Here is a 6591-nt window from a genome sequence, read left to right as displayed (position 1 = left end):
TGTGGTGACAGTGATGGTCCAGGGGCCATTTGGTGACTGAAAATGGTGATAGCAGTGATGGCAAAGGTGACAATGACAGCACGAAAGCTTGTCCATCCCTGCTTTCCAGTCCAATTCCCTGTGCTTACAACAACCTACAGTGCCCTCCCTCTGCCATGTGTCAGAACAGGTCTGTTTCCTTGACAATTCATTCTCTGCAGTGACAGCTGCCCCTGGCGCTTCCCATACAAGTGAGGGTTTCCTCCTGAGTCCTGGCTTAGCCACTGGAATCCAATGCACAGCTGTCCCGTTCCCCAGGCCTCCCGCCTCTGCCGGCTGCATGCGGGGTCTCCCAGACTCAATCCAGCCTTCTGGGCTGAGGAACACCCTCTGGAGCAGCAGCAGCTGCGGTGGGGTCAAGCGCCGCCCCTTGAGGCCCCCAGATTGATATTGGCAACACTGGATGGAATGCCATCATTACCCACTCCTCCCTGTGGGTTAAGGCATTACCACCTTCAAGTCACCTTTCATCAAGGCAGGTTCCCCAGATGGGCGGTGCAGTCAGAAGGAAGGGTCTGTCGTCTGTGTTGAGCTGAGACTGTGGCGGGGCTGGGACCAACAGAGCATGTGCAGGTCTCATTTGTCCCCCCACTGGCTCTACTGGGCCGCCATCGTCCACCCACTCCACCCACTCCATAAGGGGTGGCATCCGTCACAGGCCATCGAATGTTGGGCCCCACTCAGCCAGCTCCTTCCTGCCTTCCCCATGACTGGCAGGAATCTCCCTCCTGGGAGAGCCCTTCCCAGAGCTGGGCACCGTCTCCTTTGATGCTGCTATTGCCATCAGCAACTGCACAACCACGTCCTCACTCACTTGCTTTACCACTATCTCCACTGGACTTCCACCCTGCCAGGGCAGGAGTCATGCCAGCTTCCTCACCATGCCACGCCAGGCTCAGCTCATGACCAGTACACAGAAGCACTCCCCTAATGCTTGCTCATGTGTGAATATGTGGATACAGGTCACAGAAACAGAGCTGGGGCTCAAACCCAAGCCCCTCGGACTGGAAACACTGGGCCATCCCTGGGCACATTTTCAGCTGGGTGGCCTCCGTGGTTATCACCAGGGTGTGTGATCTGGGTCTGAGGGCAGAGGAGTGGGACCCTGCCGAGTCTCTCTTGGGTGTGCCTTGCTCATTCACCCAGCCTCTGTCCCGCCTTGGCCTGTAGGCTGCTTCCTGCTTTGTATCCAGCAGGATAAAGTGTGTAGATGTGCTTTGTGCTTTCATAACATCGTCTGTGCATAGAGGATCCACTCTGCCTCCCACAGTCTAAGAACTGTCCTTTAACTAGTCACAGGCTAGAAGATCGCGCTAACATCAGCTCAAAATCCCTCCATTGCCAGCCCTGCCTCAGTTTCCCATGTAATTGCTCACACTATTAAAAGCTGGGGCACTGGCCCCAAACCTGGGAGGACTGGGCCACGTGTGAGCAACCACGACTCCTGGAGCCCGGCAAGGGACTGGCTGGGCAGCCCTGGGGATGCGGCAGTTCTGACGGTGCGTCAAACCAAAGGACGACAACATAACGCCCTGCAGTCCCAGCCAAGCCGGCCAAGCCAGCCTTCCCCTGCCTTCCTCCTGGGTTCCACGAGGGCTCCCTGGGAAAGGGGACTCTCCCAACAGGAGGCCACCAAGGTCCAGTCTCTGCACTTGCTTGCATGAAAGAGGGCATAGGCAGTCCCTAAAGGAAACCCAGACACAAACTCTACAAAGGGACCCGGTGAGAACCAGCATAGCTTCGGCCCCCACACACATCAGGGTGCACCGCCCGTACTTCACCTGCCTCTCTGGGGTGAGACTAAGCCCCTGCACGTTAGCATGGCCCAGTGACACCACCCCTGGGGCTTCGGTGGCACCACCCTCCTGGCTGTGGTGATAATGTGGGCTGGCTGCCTCCCACAGTCTGAGAATCGTCCTTCAACGGTTCTCCGGCTGGAAGATCACACCCAGCATCAGATCTAGATCCCTCAACCACCCGCCACACCCGCCAACCAGGAGCGGCGTCTCCCACTCCTAATGAACAGGGTCCCTGTGTGCAGCTCACACCTCCCTGTGCGGGCGCTCTCGTAATGGCTCCAGGACCCATGTTCCATATGCTCTCCTCTTAGGACCCGCCTGCACGGTCCACCCAGGGGGTCCCTGTTTGGCTGTCTCTCTGGCTCCCAGCCCTGCAGGGCCTTTCCCTTTACAGCCCTAACTCTCCTCCCTCACCCCTGAGTCTGGGAACAAGCCCTTTAGCAATGACTGTTGGTCTCCCTAGGCCTGGGGTGGCCATCCTTATGGGCCACCTCTGAACGTGAGGGTCTATGTGTGTCTCAGTCCTCCGGTCCATGCCCTGGCCACTGGGCATTGCAGACAGCACCCTCAACTACCATTTCTGGTGCGTGTGGCTGACCCTCAGCATCAGATCCAGCTTCTGCTGGTACCACTGAGGGATCTCCTGGACACCCCTCTTCCGGCCCCCCTCCACCTTCTCTTGCTCAGAGACACTGCTGTTCTCCCAGTGGATCCTGACTGAGAGGCTTCACATTGCGCCTGGGCTAATGGCCCGATTAAGCTCAACTTAGCAGTACATGAAGAGGCACTGAGATAACGGCAGAGACTGGAAGGGTCATTACCAGAGGGGGCTGGAGAGGCTGAAAACCAATTAATAGATAAGGATTTCCATCCTCCTACTCCCCGAGCTTCCATTTGTCACTGATGGAATCAGAGCAGCCACCCTCTCAGGAAATGAAAACTCCCTCTGGTGAAGAGCTGGGATGGAAAAGAGCCCAGGAGCAAACAGAAGTCCAGGAAGCATTTGGCATCAGATGCACGTGTGTGTCGTTAACACAGCCACCTCCACAAGCACATTATCACCATTATATAGTCATCATCACCATGCCTACTATTACCACCACCACCACCATTCTACCATCACTGTCATCAATATCACCACCACCATCGCCATCATCACCACCACCACCACCACCATCCTATTACTATCATTACCACCACCATCATCACCATCACCACCATCACCACCATCCTATTACTATCATTACCACCACCATCATCACCATCACCACCATCACCACCATCCTACCACCATCATCCTGTTACCACAATACCACCACCATCATCACCATTACCGCCATCACCACCATCCTACCACCACCATCCTATTACCACAATACCACCGCCATCATCACCATCACCACCATCCTACCACCATCATCCTGTTACCACAATACCACCACCATCATCACCATCACTAGCACCACCACCACCATCCTATTACTATCATTACCACCACCATCATCACCATCACCACCATCACCACCATCCTATTACTATCATTACCACCACCATCATCACCATCACCACCATCACCACCATCCTACCACCACCATCCTATTACCACAATACCACCACCATCATCACCATCACCACCATCCTACCACCATCATCCTGTTACCACAATACCACCACCATCATCACCATCACTAGCACCACCACCACCATCCTATTACTATGATTACCACCACCATCATCACTATCACCACCATCCTACCACCACCATCCTATTACCACAATACCACCACCACCATCACATCACCACCACCACTACCACCATCCTATTACTATGATTACCACCACCATCACCATCACCACCATCACCACCATCCTGTTAACACAATACCACCACCACCATCACCACCACCACCACCACCACCATCCTACCATCACTGTCATCACCATCACCAGCACACACCACTACCACCATCACCATCATCACCACCACCACCATCATCCTACCACCACCATCCTACCACCACCATCTTACCACCATCTTATTACCACAATACTACCACCATCATCACCATCACCACCACCACCACCATCCTGTTACTATGATTACCACCACCATCACCACCACCACCATCCTACCACCACCATCTTACCACCACCATCCTATTACCACAATACCACCACCATCCTCACCATCACCACCACCACTACCACCATCCTATTACTATGATTACCACCACCATCATCACCATCACCACCATCACCACCATCCTACCACCACCATCCTGTTACCACAATACCACCACCACCATCACCACCACCACAACCACCACCACCACCACCATCCTACCATCACTGTCATCACCATCACCACCACACACCACCACCACCATCACCATCATCACCACCACCACCGCCATCCTACCACCACCATCTTACCACCACCATCCTATTACCACAATACCACCACCATCCTCACCATCACCACCACCACTACCACCATCCTATTACTATGATTACCACCACCATCATTACCATCACCACCATCACCACCATCCTACCACCACCATCCTGTTACCACAATACCACCACCACCATCACCACCACCACCATCCTACCATCACTGTCATCACCATCACCACCACACACCACCACCACCATCACCATCATCACCACCACCACCGCCATCCTACCACCACCATCCTATTACCACGATTACCATCATCACCATCATCCTACCACCACCATCCTATTACCATGACTACCACCACCATTACTATCACCACCATCCTACCATCACTGTCATCACCATCACTACCACATACCACCACCACCATTTTACCACCACCATTCTATTGCCACTATTACCACCACCATTAAAATCATCACCACCACCACCACCACTATCCTACCACCGCCATCATCACTGTCACCACCATCCTACCACCACTATCACCACCATCATCAGCAGCATCACCACCACCCCTACCATCCTATCATCACCCATCACCATTACCACCATCACCATTGCCACCGCCACCACATCACCACCATCACCACCACCGTTATCACCGCTACCACCACTACTATCACCACCATCAAATCAGTATCACCAGGAACACTTTTATTGGGTCACTAACTTCAACATGACCACAGTTATTATCAGAAAGATCAGTTCCACCATTATGTTCCCAGGACTTGACACATCTTGGCATATGCCAACAATAGTTGACAGATATTCTCAACAAACAGTTGAAGGACTGAGCTATCATCACCTCTATCTCCACCTTTCAAATCACCAGTCGTCATTTCACTCTGGGCTGGGCCTCTCACCTCTCCTGCAGGAATGTCCTCTCATCCAGGCACTGGTCGCTTTGGTGCCGCACACTCTTCACTCTTTACTCCTAGGAGATTATCAGCCTTCAATCCCCATGGGTCCTCCACTCTGCTGAAATAGCCTAGGAGACATAGAGATGTCAGGATCATCCTTTGCACTGATGAGAGACTCTGTGGGCTTCTGGTGGTGGCCTGGACACACTCACCCTTTGCCCCTGGTTGGCAGCCTCTCTTGCTGGTCTGTGCACCTATGCACCTGTGGTGCATCTCAGCAGCAGGGCGTGGGCCACTGCATCTCCAGTGTTCTGCCCCACACCCTCCTGCCACAGAGCTTCACCCCTTCCTGTCTCAGCCACCCATGGTTCAGTCCACCCATGAAGTGCTGGCCAGTTGCTGAGCCTGCCTACCCCACACCAATCCCAGTGCTCCCTGCTGCTGAGGCCTCTGTGGTTTGCTCCCTAATGGGTGTCTTAGATTGGGCTCCCTAGAAGGCTTCTGAAACAGATTTGTGTGCAGGGGCTTTACAGCAGAGTGCACTCTAGAGTGATGACTGTGAGCCAGGGAGAGACAGGACCAGGCAGAGGGAGAAGTCAAGTTCTGGCACACTTGCCAGAGGCCTCGGCCTGTCCCATGGGGAGCTTTGGGGCTGCAATAGCCGTGCAGACTCATTCCAAATTGAGAGCAGGGCCTTTGGCCAGAAAGAGTCATTGGATGTGGCTTGGACCCAGGCGGTGCTTGGAGAGGGGCAGCTGTGAGCAGTCACCTGGGGCACTCCCTGCAGCGGTGGTGAGTGGCTCAGTCCTGCAGGGCAGTGGACAGCATGCCAAGTGTCTTCCACAGTGCTCAATTTCCTCTGCTTTACACCCCTGGAGGAGAGGAGAGGCTGCCACCTCCATCTGGGGCCTATGGCCTCTACATGGCCTGCTGGCAGCAGGCACAGGAAAGAGAGGCTCTGGGGAGGTGAGGACAGGAGGCCAGGCCACAGGGAACCCTGTCTGGTCTCTGCTGCTCAAGTCATGATGACCTTGACCTTGGAGATGAGAATCCACCCCACCCCTCCATCTCCCATCTTCTCCCCCTGGACGCCTCTGCCCCACTGCACAGACCTGCCAGCTATGGAAGGAGCCATTCTTCTGCAGGTTGGGACCCCCAAAGTGCTCTGCCCACTGTCTGGATCACACCTCTTCACCCTTCACTCCCTGCCTACAGGTCACCTTCAGGGAGGCCTTCACTGACACTTCTCTGCAAAATGTTCCACACATGTATGTTACCTTCAGAATCACTATGTGTTTGCAGAATGACTAAATAAGTGTAGCATCTTTTTGTATACAATCGTATATATTCGCTATTACTTTGGACAAACAAGAGGGGGAGTGTCTCCATATGTCTGGAGGTGGGGGTGGAACAGCGCAGACATCGGCAA

This window comes from Chlorocebus sabaeus, chromosome 8 (genome assembly GCF_047675955.1).
Source record: "Chlorocebus sabaeus isolate Y175 chromosome 8, mChlSab1.0.hap1, whole genome shotgun sequence".
Classification (NCBI taxonomy): domain Eukaryota; kingdom Metazoa; phylum Chordata; class Mammalia; order Primates; family Cercopithecidae; genus Chlorocebus; species Chlorocebus sabaeus.
This window is presented reverse-complemented; position numbering follows the sequence as displayed.